This window comes from Pteropus medius, unplaced genomic scaffold (assembly GCF_902729225.1).
Source record: "Pteropus medius unplaced genomic scaffold, Ma_sr-lr_union100, whole genome shotgun sequence".
NCBI lineage: Eukaryota > Metazoa > Chordata > Mammalia > Chiroptera > Pteropodidae > Pteropus > Pteropus medius.
This window is the reverse complement of record NW_024340696.1, coordinates 29,304,461-29,320,718: the sequence shown is the minus strand read 5'-3', so window position 1 is coordinate 29,320,718 and position 16,258 is coordinate 29,304,461. Positions and strand designations below refer to the sequence as shown.

Below are 16,258 nucleotides of genomic sequence, written 5' to 3'. Positions count from 1 at the left end.
TGTATCTATACTGTCTTATCCACTTTGTAAATTAGCATGTGGGAAACTATTCAGAGGGGAGAAGGTCATTTATGGGAAAGAAGATGCTTTTCTTCTCTATTCATGTGGTTTACTCCATTCCTGACATGATGAATGTTTGTGAAGTTCTCTTGGAAAGCTAAATATCCCAATGAATGTAGCATGGCTTCTTTGGGAAGCTGAAATTCTACATGCTCTTCCACAGATTTCTTCAGGTAATTCTACATGTGCACCGTTTGCTGCAGAAATGAAATTAGCCTCAACACATTTCTTCTGTGTTATCTCAAAAGTGACAATGTAGAACATCAGCCAGCCAAAGCTATAGGCAAAGACGCCTGTTATTCAGGTTCTTATATTACCTTCTTTATATATAACCTCTGTGGTCTCCACCACCCACCCTCTAGGAATCACTAGATGAAAATATTATGAGGGGGGTTTTTTCCTTCCCTGACTTAATAATAATTATACTTGACTTTTCGCAGATTGGAGAATGTGAAAGTGAAAAGCTGAGGACGTACGATGAATGAAACCGGCCAGGATATGATCAGCTTTGTGATTTGTAGTCCTCAGTTCAGAGTAGCTGGAGAATAGGAAGACCTCTTGTACATTTATTAGTGTTATCTATTGACTTTTAAAAATGATCCATAGGGCGAAACCTCACTCTCAGAGTCAAGCCATAAAAGCAGCATTGGTTGAGGAAAAACTTTTTAAATGAAGCCCAAATATTTGAAATATTGAATTAATACTTATAAAAAGAAAGAAATAAATTTGTTTCACTAAAAGATACCTGATTTAGAAAATCCAAAAAACTACCAATAAGCCCAGAACCGTACTCAGATGAAGCGGCGGCATGCCCTTGGGACTCTGAGTGGCCTCCAGAGGTCAGCAGGAAGCTGACGTTTTGAAGTAAATGGAGGATCCTGGGAATAGTACTCAAAGTGTGTAGGGCTTTTTTCTAGAGAAAATGGGTAAATAGCTAGGCTGCTTAGTTTCCATTTTTCTGAGGAACTTCAGCTGGATTCTGGTCATCTTCTGGTCCCAAATTTTATGGCTTCCCAGCCAAGAAAAATATGTGTGGTTGGGAAATCTAGGACTTTTACCCAGTTTCTTCAAGACCCACTCTGCATCCGTCGTGATAGTTAGTCAGTGGTTAAGTATTGTGTTGTTAACTTGGCGTGTGCATATAGCTTCTCTGCCAAGTGGGCTACAAACATCTTGAAGGCCAAAATGGCATCTGATACTTCTCTGTTCTCTTCATTAGCCCCTAACCAGCATCTTGCACCCTGTTCAGACACCTATTATACAGAGATCTTCCCCTGGTTCCCAACAAGTTTATTGTGAGGACAGCTAGTCATTGTGGGGAGCTGGGATGAAGGCAAAACATTTTTTCCAAAGAGTATGTTCACAGATCATATACTCTATAGAAGACTTCTATATCTCTTACACCAGTGGAAGTGACAGGAAGGAGTAATCCAAAAACAGTGCACAACCCAGGCACCCTTTTCATTTGTCACCGTCTTGGATACACTTGCTGTTTTTGTAATTGGCTCATGTTTTTCTAGTATGAACCACTGGACCACTGGAGAGACCCATTTTCTGATAATTCGTAGAGTGAACTATCAATCCATTCCCAGATATACCTAAGTGGCTGGTATGGACGTTCTGTTGAATTCTGGTATTCATTTCCCTAACCAACAAATTTTGCTCCCTATAAATATTTGTTCAGTTAAAATACATGTCATAAGAATTTTCATATACTCTGCTTCAGGGTAACTAGGCAGGTGTTACAGGAAAAATGGGAGACTCCCTTGAAAAGCCACATAATCCTAAATAAAATGCACACACCACATGAAGCCCTGCCTTGGTTACGATGGAAATCATTTACATTGGAGTGTCTAAATGCGAAGTCCCTTAAACTCAAAATGCTCTGAAACCTGCCGGTGGGAGGTGACCACTGAGCCAAACAGGGTGCTGTGCCGGAGGTTAGACAGTCACTGGACCACCTTAGGCATTACAAGTGATGCAGACAGTGTTCCCAAATCTCTCAGATATGAAACTGGACTCTGAGCAGTGAAGATCAGACTGCTCTACATCCATCACTGTGTATCTAGTATTTTATGTTGTGGGGTCTTGTTATTTGTCAGCAGATGTCCTCTCACTATCTGTGAAGAAGCATAGGATAAAACGTAAGGAAGGATAAGATAATTAAGTATGGAAAGTTTGAAACAGAAAACACTGAAGAGATTTTTAGATTAAAAAATTTATCAGTTCTCTAATTAAGTATGGAAAGTTTGAAACAGAAAACACAGAAGAGATCTTTAGATTAAAATTTTTATCAGTTTTTACTAAATCATAAAAGTCAGGCATTTGCCATTTAAACTTGTCTCTGCTGCAGCCCCCAGGGCATGTCCCCCATCCTCAGAGGATATCAGTCATCGGCATGTGGGTGGTTCCCCATGAGAGGAGGTGAGGAGGGCCCTGCGGGCCTGGGTGAGAGAGGGTTAACTCTGAAGCTGGGTTTCCAGAAAGCCAAAGCAGCACTTTGTGTTATTGCGAAATAACCTATTCATTAGAAATTCTGCTACATCATCCTTGGAACTTAAATTTCCATTTTCATCCTGGTGGGTATTTTTAGAAGTCAATGAATAGCATTAACTTATGCCCTGAAAAGATGGAACAATTGTGTGACAGATTTAAGAAGTACAGTTGCGCTCAGGTGTTCCCATTTTAGATTACGGTAAATTCCTTCTGCATCAGGCTCACTGTCGTGAGTTTTCTTTTCCTCCCTTCATCACACTCGTTATCCCTTGGGCCGCACTCCCAGGCACTGTGCAGAGGAGTTGTCTTGCAGAGGCTCCGGCAGGCCTCCAACCAGCTGGAGAGCCTTCTTTTTTCCATCTCCGGGTCTTTCCCACCCTTTGGTGAGACTTGTGCCTAATTTTCAGCTCTCTGGATAATGTGTCATAACTTGGAAGAAAATTAGAAAGCATTTTACATTGCTTATTACAACCCATTAATTGAAACGCCACCAAACCCAAAGAATTTATTCTCATTGATGTGTGCATAACTCCTATTAACATTAATAAAGTTGTTTGGAATCAAAGAACCAGCAGGAACCCATAACAGAAGATCCATTTTGATCCTGCTTTACAAAGTGACTCATACCCACAGGGCCTCAACAAGCATTTTTAATGTAATTTTTACAACTGCCTTTTTAAAAGTAGAGCAATTACTGAATATATCATAGCACACTCACGTCCTTCAGAGTAAACGACAGTTGCTGTGTGTGCAGTACTGACCCCACCCCCCACCCCTGCCCCAGTTTGGAGACCGCGAGCTTTGTCGGCAAGGAGGCAGGGGCAGTGCTGGAGATTTCACCTGTGGCTGCTACTGCTCCTCCTACCCACGCCCATTGGGGGCTGGAGTGTTTGGGACTCAGCAGTAACAAGAGTGGGAGAAGGTGTGGGAGCAATGGCACGGGGACCATACCTGTTGTGACCCATGAGACAGAAAAGTAAATAGAGGTGTTTGCTTCCCCTGAGCCATTTGTGCCCTGCCCCACCTGTGTATCGACAGGCAACATCACTGAAATGAAGAGGGGTAGGGAGAATTTAGTCCAGGTAACTGTAAAGCTGTCAGAACACCCCATTTACTAATCGTTACTGTGGTAGAAGGACCGCAAAGAATATGAAGACATTGTAGAAACAACTGGAAAACACCCTCGACCTTTCATGTAAAATGTGAACGCTAGGAGTTGGAGCTGCACCTTCTCTCTCTGTTCAGGTATTTCTAAAGTGCTTATTTATTCACCTTACTAGCCAGTTAAGGGTACTTCTCTCCTAAATTGGCCCCATTTTTCGGTCTATATGATTTTTCCCCCTCGCTTCTCCCAGCTCTTTCTCTACCTCCTCTTCTATCTATAATTTTGGGCATTAATTTACACAGATGTTTCCAATGTTTGGGAAAACTTCAATTTAGGAGAGAAGAGATTTTCATATTTATGTCTGATTGAGACATAACGATCATGCCCTTTAGTCTTTCTTAGAAATGTTACGTTTCCTACCACTTAGGTTAACACTTGTTTTTAAATGTTGCTTTTTTAAAATCACCTTTCTAAGGGAGAGGTGGATAACTGTTAAGTTAATTTTCTTAGATTTTTGAAGTGCTGCTTATAACTGAATTATTTCCCTAAAGACTAGCAGCATCTCACCCAGTTTCGTGCTTGAATTGTTACCTAAACTTGTGAGATCTTTGAGTTCCCTCTGCTCTTGTCTGAGGTTGGGAAACTGGTATTTATTTCTATAATTGTTAATCTAGATATTCTGAGGAAGAAAAATACAGAATATCCCTTTAATCATTGGACCTCATTTCTAACCCTTTACTTTGTCTTAAATATATAATTTCCTAAGAAAGGAAGCAACACTGGTTGTTAACAGGTGAATCCATCTGGCTCTGAATAGATAAAAACAAGCCCAGAATGGTTTTTACTTATTCTTTGCCACAGCACTGCGAACTGGGTCAGGATTATCCTTGTTTTACAAATGAGGCGGCTGGAGCTGGAGAGATGAAACCAGCCTTTCTCAGAGCCACAGACCCACAGGGTCAGAGCCCAGATGTGGTGAGAGGATTGGGGTGGAGCTGCACGGTTACTGCCCAGCCCTGCCTGCCACTGGATCTTGCTACAGACTGGGGTGCTTAGGCCCAGAGTCAGCCCATGGGTCATTTGTTCTCAGAGATTCAACTTGGCCCTCCAATACATAACCGGGTGCATGGAGCATGACAGGTACTCAGCAAATGTTTGTTGAATGAATGTATTGTCAAAGCCAAACAATTCATTAGAATTCATCATCTCATCTTGGGGACTGCCCTAGCTACTGCTGAATCTATTTTGAAACCTCTTTGCTGATGAGTTTAAATATATACTTTTTTTTTTTTTGAAGTACTGATTGTAATTGAATTATTACTTTTTTAAATAACATTACCAGAATTTGCTACACATGCCAGTGTGGTCAAAGGTCTCTGGAAGTCAAAGATGCATAGTGGAACTACTTCTATATGCATATACTTTATTTTGATTTAAACATATTTTAATTGATTTTTATTTTTTCCTGACTTGAAAATGTACACTCATTGTAGAAAATTTGGTAAGCAATAAAAATAATAATATCTCTTAATCACACCATATGAGATAGAAATATAAAAATGTATGTATTTTTTCTCTTGGGTATGGAATGCATATCTTATATACATTTTTATGGTTTTGATCCTGCTTTCATTTAATATTAAATTTGATCACTTTTAATGGATTAAATAGTGACTAGTTTTCCATTGTACGAATAAACATAATTAATTTAACCATTCACCATCCTATTACTATACAACCAATTGTTTTCATATTCGGTATTATAAATAACATGTAGTAAACATTCTATATCAAATATTTGCTCACTTCCCTGATTATTTCTTGACAAAAGAATCAATAGACTTGGACTGAATAAAATATTAAACCTCTGCACATGAAAAATTCTAAATAAAATTGAAGGCAAAGGAAACTTGGAAAAACTTTTGCCATAATATATTAAAATTCTTAACACTCCATGCCCAGGTTTCCTTTCACTGAGCCTAATCGTATTTTCTTTTCATGTTCTCATGATCAGGCACTCATTCTGATTTCTTAAACCATTGTACTGGTAGCTAAAATTCTTCCAAAGTTAAGCATACAGTTCTTTGATCACATCCTTGATGCTATGCTGTAATATCTATCTTCCTCCACTGAGACTTCCCAAGGATTGTCTAATCTTGTCATTACACCTGACTTACAAGTCCCTGAGTAACCTCTGCACATTTCTCTTGGAAACGACTTAAAAATAAATCAATAAATTCAGACTGCTGTGCACCACGCCAAGCACTGAGGAGGATATTTAAAGTATGACATAGTCCTTGTTATTGTAAAACTTCCAGTCAACTGGAAAACGAGACATGCCCACATAAGTAAATGTGTATACAAGATATGTCAAATGAAATTACTTGAAATTTTTATTTAGTAAATCTTACTCACCTTCCTCTGTTTTCTACAATTTCTGCAATTTCATTGGCCTGTGAACTACTCCTCACTGCATTACCCATGAAATGATTTCAGTTAATGTGTGATGGTTATATCATAACGTTTATCCCAAATAGCCTCTGTGGTGGCAGGATTTCTGTTTGTCTTGTTCACTGTTGTATCCTTAGCCCTCAGAATAGGGCCTGGCACATAATATGTGCTGCCAGTGGGTGCACGAATTTACTGGATATATTAATAAAAAGTATGCATTTTTTTCTTCAAGTGGAGACTACCAGCAATATTTATATACTTAGGTTGACAGTAAGTATATACAGTTCAAAAGAGGAACTGTGGTAGGCAAGAGCTGTAGCTCAAATGTCAGACCAATGGGGGCTTAAATATTGGGTCTGAAGTTTGCCAGCTTTGTAATCTTGGGCAAGTTAATTAATTTCTCCTAGACTCAGATTTTTCAGCTGAAAAACGTGGATAATAAGGATGAAGTGAGGTCATTAATATAAAGGTCAGCATAGTACCTGGTACATAGTAAGCATTCAGTAATGTTAGCCATTATTAGTTATAAATGTTTTCCCCTTCCTATTTGATCCCTTAATATTATCTAACTATATCCCATTCCCAGGGACATAAGTGACTTCTCAGCACTTCAGTTTTATCAGTTGAAGACATATAACATTATCCATGCATAGAGTTACTATGAGAAATAAATAAAATATTGTATAATATGTTCAATAAGTGCTCTTTTCCCCTCTTTTGTCTTGGTTCGATTTTTGAACACTCCTCTGTGATTGTGCTACCAAGCATCTCTGTCTCTCTGTCTAGTGCAGTGTTCTTTCATTTATTTTGATCTGACACATAGAATTTAATACATTTTTACATCACAACCATATCACACTCATGTGTGATTTTTTAAAAAAAATGTTTCTTCACCAAATATTACTGCGTATAATACCTGTATTGGTTCTCTAGGACTGCCGTAACAAAGCAATGCAGTTTGGGTGGCTTAAACAACAGAAACTTTTTTTCTCACAATTCTGAATGCTAGAAGTCCAGTTTCAAGGTGCCAGCAGGGTTGATTTCTTCTGAGGCCTCTCTCCTTGGCTTGTGGACGGCAGCTTCCCCCTTTGTTCTCACATGGTCTCTTCTCTGCGTGTGTCCTAATCTCTTCCTCTTATAAGGACCAAAGTCATTTTGGATCAGGGCACACCCTAGGACTTCATTTTACCTGAATTTCCTCCTTTAAAGTCTATATCTTCAAATATAGTCACATTCTGAGGTACTGGCAGTTAGGACTTCAACATATGAATCAATGAGAGGAGCATAATCAAGTCCATATAACAATGCCCTTGATATTTTTCTCTCTTATTTCGTTACTGAGCACAACCAGCTAAGATGAATTTTGCAACCCACTGAATTGATGACTGGACCTCGGGTTGAAAGGCACCGCTTTAGTGGGTTGTGTTGGTTTACTAGTTAAGTGTGAAATTGGCATCAGCATTAGGACTTGCCTTTGATTCATTGCAGAGTCAGCCCCAGAAGCTCAAAACATGTAAGGGACAGTAGGAAAATCAGAGTGGACAACCTTCCACAAACATATAACGATTATCTTAGTTCATGGGTCAGCAACCTTCTTCTATAAATAGCCGGATGGTCAGGCCACTGTGTGGCTTTGCAGGCCATACAGTCTCTGCCAAGGCAGCTCTGCCGTTGCATCCCGACAGCAGCCAGAGACAATACATGAACTAGTGGGTGTGGCTGTGTTCCAATACTTCATTTATATGCACTGAGATTTGAATTTCTTATAATTTTCATATGTCATGAAATAGTCTTTGGAGTCTTTTTTCAACCATTTCAAAATGTAAAAGCCATTCTTAGTTCATGGGCTGTGCAAAGCAGTGAGTCAGATCTGACCCAGAGGCTGTAGTTTGCTTACCTCTGCCCTGGCTGGGAGAGCCAGTCATCTAGCTAAAAGACTCTCAGAGAATGGCTGAGATGATTTTCCTCAGTCCACATCAACGCTTAACTGATTATCATGTTTGACTCTTGTGATTTGTCTATATTTTCAGATGGAAAATCTCTGTGGCCACTCATAATAAAATATATATATATATTTTATTTAAATATATATATATATATAAAAAATATATATATATATATATATATATATATATATATTTAAAAAGCAAATGTTATTTTCTTACCAGAGAGAACTTCCTTCATAAACGACCGACAAAATCAATGTCAGATGGTTAGGACAGGAGTAGAATTAGCACCATAAAGTCTTCACAAAAACAACAGATTGAATCTAAGGGTCTCCTTTGGGAAGTTAATATTCAGGGAAATGGAGAGGCCAAAGAAAGAGCAGCCCCACTCCAGGAGCCCGGTCCCCGTGCTTTCCTCTCGGGGTGACAGTGAATGAGGTTTTCTTCATGGGAACCTCACATACTCCACATGGTGGGCTTGGCCCTCTCTCACTTCCTGTGGGGGCTGCGTTTAGTCCAGGATGCCATGTAAGTGCCCAAATCGATCTTCCTACCAGAGAGTCCAAGACAAGACACTATCTGAGAAAGCCAGAGCCTGGCCATCTAGTTTCCTCACTCCAAGGGATTCATTTTAGTGGTAGGTGGAGCAGTTGTGTGGAGCACATGTCTAATGATGATGGGCTCGCCCCTGCACAGACTCTGACCAGAAGCAGGAGAGGGCCTAGCATAAAAGAAGTGGTCCAACTGTCCCCAAGACTGAGGGACAGAATGTTCTCTCCATCTGTGTGATGCTGGGCTCTGAGGTAGGTCAGGACTCCACCTCGTGACCATGTGTATTCCATAGCGGGAATCTGAAGAGCTTGGAAATTGCCAAAGGCAGGCATGGTGTCCTGGAGGTTTTTTTTCCCATATTTCAGACTGTCAGCTGGAAACTATACATTTATCTGCAGCAAGTCAGCAGAGGCAAGCTGAACTGTCATTGCTTCCAGTGGCAGGACCGAGCTGATCTCACATGGTGACTCTGGAAGGGAAATGTTGAATGCATACTGTGTGCCACAAAAAGAAAACACCTTTATCCCCAGGGCTTTCCCATCTAGGGATACTGTGGACTGTAAACCAAGGCCCTAGGAAACTTTTTTAACTGACATAAAAAAACTAAACTTAAACATCCAAATTTTCACTTCAAAAGAGCCAGTAATATAAAATTTAAATTATTTGTGTTATTTTATTTTGAAACTGCTTCATGCCATCATAATATACAATAATAAAATAGCTTTGCCGTGGCAGTCATCTTAGGTGAATAAAAAAACACAATTAGGTGAAATGGCACTTTTAAGCTTTTAGCAAAGCAAATTTTTGAATTATCTTGCTTAGATTAAATTGCTGTGCTCTCTCGCTTTCAGTTCTTATAAGAGCTCTGTTTTGTCTCTGGTTTCACTGTATTAACCAGTGAGATTTTTTTTTTAATTGAAGTATAACACTTATACAGAAAAGTACACAGATTGTTAAGTGCACAGATGATGAATTTTTACAAAGTGAACACTCCCCTGTAACCAGCAGCCAGATGGAGAAAGAACATCACCTAAACACCAGAAGCCCCGTAGACACTTTTCCAGTCCCTAACCATCCCCACTCGCGCCAAAGGTAACTGATAGCATGATTTCCAACATAGGTTGGTTTGTCTATTTTGAACTTTATGTAAATAACATATTAAGTATGTACTCTTGTCTTTCTTAACATTATATTTGATTAATTAATCCATGTTGTTTCAAGTTGTAGTTTGTTCATTCTCATTGCTGTGTAATATATTGTAAAACTATACCAAAATTTATCTAACCCTTCTATTGTACATGAGATTTCGGGTCATTTCCAGTTTAGGGCTATCACAGATAGTGCACCTAGGAGTATTCTTGTACATGTCAGTGGGCGAGCATATATAACATTTCTGTAGGAGAGATTACTTGAAGGTGAGATCCTGGGTCATAGGATATGGGTATGTTCAGCTTTAATAAATACTGCCAGTTTTCCAAAGTATCTTTATTAATTTACACTCTCACTAGCACTATATTAGAGTTACAGTTGCTTCGTATCCTCACCAGTACTGTGAGTGTTTTCTGTGTCATTTTAGCTTATCTGGTAGATGTGTATTGGTTATGCATCGTGATTTTGATTTACTTTCATTGATGACTAAATTAGATCATCTTTTTATATGTTTATTGGTCATTTGGATTTCCTTTTTTGAAAAATTTCTTCTCAAATATTTACCCATTTCTTTATTGCATTGTCTACCTTTTTCTTAAGAATTTGTGGGAGTTCTTTTCTTTAAGGATTTGTAGGAGTTCTGTATATATGTATTGCAATATGTATGTATCTTCTCCGCTTTGTGGCCTACCTTTTCATTCTATGGATGTCATTTGATAAAGAGGTGCTTAATTTCCTTCATAGTTAACATTTTTTGTGTTCTGTTCTTTTTAAAATCTTTACTTTTTGCAAGATTTGAAGATATTCTCTATGTTTTCTCTAAAAGTATTATTATTTTACCGGTTACATTTAGTTCTACCATCCACATGGGATTGATTTTTGCATGGTAAACACAAAGATTAAGATTCTTTTTTTTTTTTTTTTTTTTAATGATCACTCAGTGTATTCATTTCCTAGGGCTGCTATAACAAAGTACCAGAACCTGGGTGGCTTAAAACAATAGAAATTTATTCTCTCACGGTTCTGTGGGCTAGAAGTCTAAAATCAAGGTGTCAGTGGAGCCATGCTTCTTCTGAAGTCTCTGGAAAAGAATCCTTCCCAGCCTCTTCCAGCTTCTGGTGGCAGCTGGTAATCCTTGGTGTTCTTTGGCTTGCAGCTGCATTGCTCTGACCTCTGCCTCCACTGTCACATGGCCTTCTTCCCCTCGTTTCTCTGTATGTAAATTTGCTTCTTCTTAAAAAACATCAGTCATATTGGACTTAGGGCCCACCCTCCTCCACTATAACTCATTTTAAGTAATTACATCTGCAATGACCCTATTTCCAAATAAAGTCATGTTGTGAGGTACTTGGGAGTTAGGACTTCAATGTATCTTTTGGGGGAACATAATTCAACTCACACCACCCAGTGAACCCACCACTATTTATTTAACTTCACTGCCATATGTCACAAATTAGACGACTATCTCTCTAGATTGGACCTTCTATTTTGTTTTGTTGATCTATTTGTCTATTCTTACACAAATACAACACTGTCTTAAGGGCTGTTACTTTATAGTGAATCTTGATATCTGATAGAGTAAGTCTTCCAGTTTTGTTCTTATTCTTCAAGATTACATTAGCTTTTGGCACTTTGCATTTTCATATAAATTTTAGAATCTGCTTGTCAATTTCTGCCAGGAAAAAAAAAACAACCTATTTTCTTAAACTGAAATTTCATGCAAGATGCAATTTTGGAGAAAAGAGCAGAAGTCTTAAAAATACTGAGATTTCCAATCCACGTGTATCGCATTACCCTCTATTATTTGGGTCTTCTTTAATTTCAATAATGTTTTGTAGTTTTCAGTGTAAAGTCTTACACATCTTTTTTTGGACTCATTCCTAGATATTTGATATTTCTTTAATGAAATTTTGTTTTAATGAAATAAAAAGCAGAAGAGAAGAAAGCTTCTATTGGGTTTAATACTTAAGGAATTTTCCCAAGTTTACGAAGCTTAGCAGAGCTAAGATTCAAGTCAAGGTGTCACTGACTCCAAATAGTGCTGGGCAAATAAATAAGTTACCACTTCAAAAACGCAGTTTTTATGATAGGTGAAATGGTTCAAAATGTGGGGTCATCAGGGATGGGTAAAAAGGACCTCAGTAGAGAAAAGGTAGAGGTGTCAGGTCACCCACTTACCACATAGAGAACACACACACACGGGCTGAAAGAGATGTTGAGGACAAGATGCAGATACTGGTTAGGGGGAGGGGATTTTCAGTTTTCTTAGAATGTTAGGATTCCCCAGAAGTGCCAGGCAGACAGGGAAGATGGCCAAGATGGTAGCTTTGAGAGGAGTCCTTTCCCCCTTGAATCAGAGCTGTTCTGTTTCGCTTTTATCTAATATACTGAAACTTAGCATACACCTTTGAAATGCATGTGTGTGTATGCGTACAAATGTGAATACACAAGGTTCTTGTACTAAAATATAGCTTAAAACCCATCAGACTAGATATTCTTTAAATTTCCATTCAGCCCTAGGATTCTGGGATTTTAATATTGTAGCCAACTTATACTCCAGGGGCTCTACACACATCATTAGTAACCTTGATCTTGGCAGCATTATGATACTGTGTGCATTTCATGGGACTTCCCAGGATCCACTGCAGAATACTTCTGTGAAGGATCTTGAGAGTGGTAATCAGGTTGCAGGAGAGCTTGGAGATTTGTCCAGCAGCTGCACCTGCATCGTAGCAAAGCAGCATTTCTGTTCCGCCTCTGAATTGCAGATTCCCAGAAAGAGCTTCATTTAAAAGGGCAAGTCAGAAATAATTCAAGTGTACTGTGAAAGCAGAGTTTCTATTTTACTTTTACCTGATACATAAGTGCTATGGTCAGTTGACAGAAATTCACTGCCAGAAAGAAAATACATAATTACATATACCTCATTCTTATGAGTCTTATAGAACAGAATATTTTTTTCCTCCTGACAGACAACTAATTACTCAGATCACATTTACATAATTTATTTTTTCCCTAAATAAACTGGGCACCCTCAGGCCTAAAAGTTTAAACATAATAATTTAATAATTTAAACATAATAATAGTTATTATTATTATTATTATTATTAAGAAGAGGAGAAAGAGGAGGAAGACAACAAAAAATTATATCACTCTTCTTCCTTGGGGTTGATGGAGATTACAGGGGACAAAGGAGAGCCCTAAAACCCCACCCAACCCCTCCAGTTACCCTTTTACATGACTCAGCTCAACCATTTGTGCCAATGAGCCAAAAATATATGTGTGTTTAGTCTGCCTTCAGAGCCTGCCACTTGGGCAACTGAGGATAAGCTCATTTGCTGGTTTGGTGGTGCCTTGCTCCATGGCTTCTGATCTGACGAAGAAGGAGCAGCGGGCCTTTTGTAGTGTGACCTTCCTACGCCCTTATCCCGTGGTTGGTAATTCCTTCTGCTGACTGAATGCTTTCTGTGCTTATCTCTCTTTCTGTCCATCTCTCTTTCTCCTCTTTTCTTCTGCTCTTTACTCCACCTTCAGCAAATAATAAAAGAAACAACAACCACAAACCTGCTGGAGTCACCGCAACTTGTGGGAGTGAATCCAGAAGGACTAGGGTCCCTGCAGGCAAGGGAAGCAGATGGGTCAGTGATGCCTTCTCAGAATGCCCCCTGCCCTTCCTTCCCCTCCCCCTACCATGAGGAGGAAAGGTCACAGTCAGTCATAAAGGAGGCTTAGTTTCCTAGGGAACCCTGTGTTTTCTGGTTCCCACCCTCCTTCTTTGCAATTGGGCTTTGTTTGTGCATTTGCTTATTTAATGTATTATCCCTCCATTTGGAGCACTTGAATTTTTCAGACAATTGACTCTGGACTTGCAGAGAATATCGTAGCATGGAAGGAGTCAGAACTGTATTTTAAATCTATTGTTATTTTTGTACACAAGCTGCCTAGCTTGTACCTAACATTGCACAGAACAGCCATAGCCATAGGAGAACTATGGAGGTGTGGGGAGAGGAAGTCTTCTCCTGACCCCCACCCTATTCTTTGCTTTTGAAAATAAGACTCAGCAAAGACTCACACAGCTGTTCCCTAGCAAGTGGGCTCTGCAAGTGTGTGCTGGCTTTGTCATCAGCCTGCAAAGTCTAGAGCAGCGGTCCCCAACATTTTTGGCACCAGAGACCAGTGTTCCTATGAGAATCTAATGCCTTGATGATCTGAGGTGAAGTTGAGGTTGTGATGCTAGCACTGGGTAGTTGCTGTAAATACAGATGAAGTTTCACTTGCTTGCCCACCTCTCACCTCCTGCTGTACAGCCCGGTTCCTAACAGGCCATGGGACCAGTACTAACCTGCGGCCCGGGCCAGTTACAAAATTTAAATAATTTGGTCACAGAGCTGAACTAAAAAGGATAAAACTCATTGAATGCAACAAAATTACTAGAAGTGACTTCTCTGTACAAGTTATTGGGCCAGGTAAGTTGCCAGTGGTTCAAAAATAAATGTAGAGTAGGTTTCTACCCTCAAGGAGCTGGCTTTTTCCCTCGAAGCAGCATGGTAAATTCTATAGTAGAGGTATAAATAGAGTGAGAGTAATTCCAGTGGAGGAAATTGGGCAAGAACGTTAGGGAAGAATTTATATTAGAGTTGAGTTTGAGGAATAGGTTGGTTCTCCATTCTTGTAGGTAAAGATAAAGGCACATAAGAGGAAAGAAATGGCAGGCAAAGGCCCGGAGATGGGGCAGATGCCAGAAACGTCATACTTTGGTAAGGCTAGGCGTGAGGGAGAGAAGAAATGGAAGACAAGTCTAAGGTGGGTTTGGAATGATGGTAGATGGCTTTAAGTGCAAAACTGGAGAGTTTAAGTTTGTGTAAGTCTTTGGTTTTTCTAGCAGTGTCACCAAGCCCCAAGGTTCTTAGAAGGTGGCTAAGAGGCACCACAGGGGCAGAGGTCCAGAGCAACTCTCCTCTTCTCCATTTTGTGGATTGGGATATTACGGGGTTTTTGGTTTTTTGTTTTTTGTTTTTTAAAGAGGGTTCCGCTTTAAAAAAAAAAAAAAAAAAAAAAAACGAAAGCTGTTGGTGTATGTCAAAGAAACCCATTCATTTATCCAGCCGGTCAGTTAACAAATATTTATTGGGCATCTTCTACATACCTAGCCCTGGACTAAGTTCTGCTGAAAGAGCATTGAAGATTTTGAACTACTAGTCAATGGCATGTTAGTAAGGGCCCCTGAGTCTGTAGCCTGAATTATAATCCTGTCTCTGTCACCCACTAACCATAAGACCTTAGGCGAGTCTTCTGGCCTCGGTGAGACCAGTTTCTCACCTGGAAGACGCAGGGCTGGGCTAGTAAGTCATTCTCAGCTGAGACATTCTAGAATTGATATGATCAGTGCTATAATCCAGAACTTCCATATGTGTCAGCAGAGTTGGTAAAGGAGAGACCAGCATCAGGCCAGTTAGGAGGCGACGGCAAGAAATTCTGTGAGATATCTTAAGAGTCTGAGTGGGGCCTTTTACTTAGTCATTCAACGTACATGTAATACTCAGTGCCAGCCACTGTGCTAAACATAGCAGTGACCAAAACAAAGTCCTCACCCTCAAAGTACTTTCTATCTAAGGAGCAGCAGAGGGACCGAGAACATGAGTGATAGATCTAGGGATATAGCTTGAAACACATGACAAGGGGTGATAGTGAGAGCTGTGGAAGTATATGAGATACCAGAGAAGAGAACGTAAAAAAAGGTTTGAAGAGAAAAAAGAGACCTGAGGTGATAGAACGTAAGAAATATTCTGTGCAAAACCAACTAATGTGCGCTCCATGATAGCACATTCTTCATCAAGCCGATACAACAAACCCATTCCCCCAAAATATCCTGCTATAGCTAATGAGCTGTGACACGCTAAAGAGATAATGTCCATTTAGACACCCAGTTTTCCACGACTACATCATTCCTATATGTGAAGCAAAATTACACCAAAGCCATATGTGGTTTTATATAAAAGCAGGTCTATCTGGTTTTCTCAAAAAGGTCTTTAATAACTGCAAGTGAGGTATAAAAATGGTACGGGTGGCTACCTAAGCTGCTAGCCCCTCAGATCTTTCCCAAGCCAGCTAGCGCTCTCTCTCTCCCTCTTTCTCCCTCCCTCCCTTCCTCCCTTCTTCCTTCTTCCCCAAGTTATTGGAGTAGATCCAGAAGAAGATTCTGACAGCCTCAAGCTTTTCCTTCAGTGATTACATGCCATAAGTTGTCTTCCCTATTAGAGTCCAGGCTGAGCAATTAGCCTCTCATTGTCTTTGCAGGAAATGACATCCATGCGACTTCTGGGGAAGGCAACTGTTGATCACTCTGGTTAAAATAATTTGAGAAGTATTCAACACTTCCTCTGGTTGATTATTTAGACTGGGGAATGTAGAAAGCTTTTGGAAATGGGCAAAGCGAACAATGGTTGTCAGAACCCGAAATACTACTGGGTCAGTTCCCTGAACAAAACGAGTTTGAACT

General features: G+C 39.7%; 1 protein-coding gene across 5 annotated transcripts in view; it reads left to right on the top strand.

The window, feature by feature from the left end:
• The window catches only part of FYN (FYN proto-oncogene, Src family tyrosine kinase), a 202,813-nt gene that overhangs the window by 72,614 nt on the left and 113,941 nt on the right, over nucleotides 1–16,258 (top strand). Inside the window, exon 1 of one of the 5 annotated variants that reach the window (XM_039870539.1) lies at nucleotides 3,372–3,801. The exons of 3 other annotated variants lie outside the window; for them this stretch is intronic. The gene's annotated coding sequence lies outside the window, so the exon portion shown is untranslated. Of the gene's footprint in view, nucleotides 1–3,371; nucleotides 3,802–9,580; nucleotides 9,703–16,258 lie in introns of those variants that run through there. One more of the 5 variants, XM_039870538.1, reaches the window with a different exon arrangement.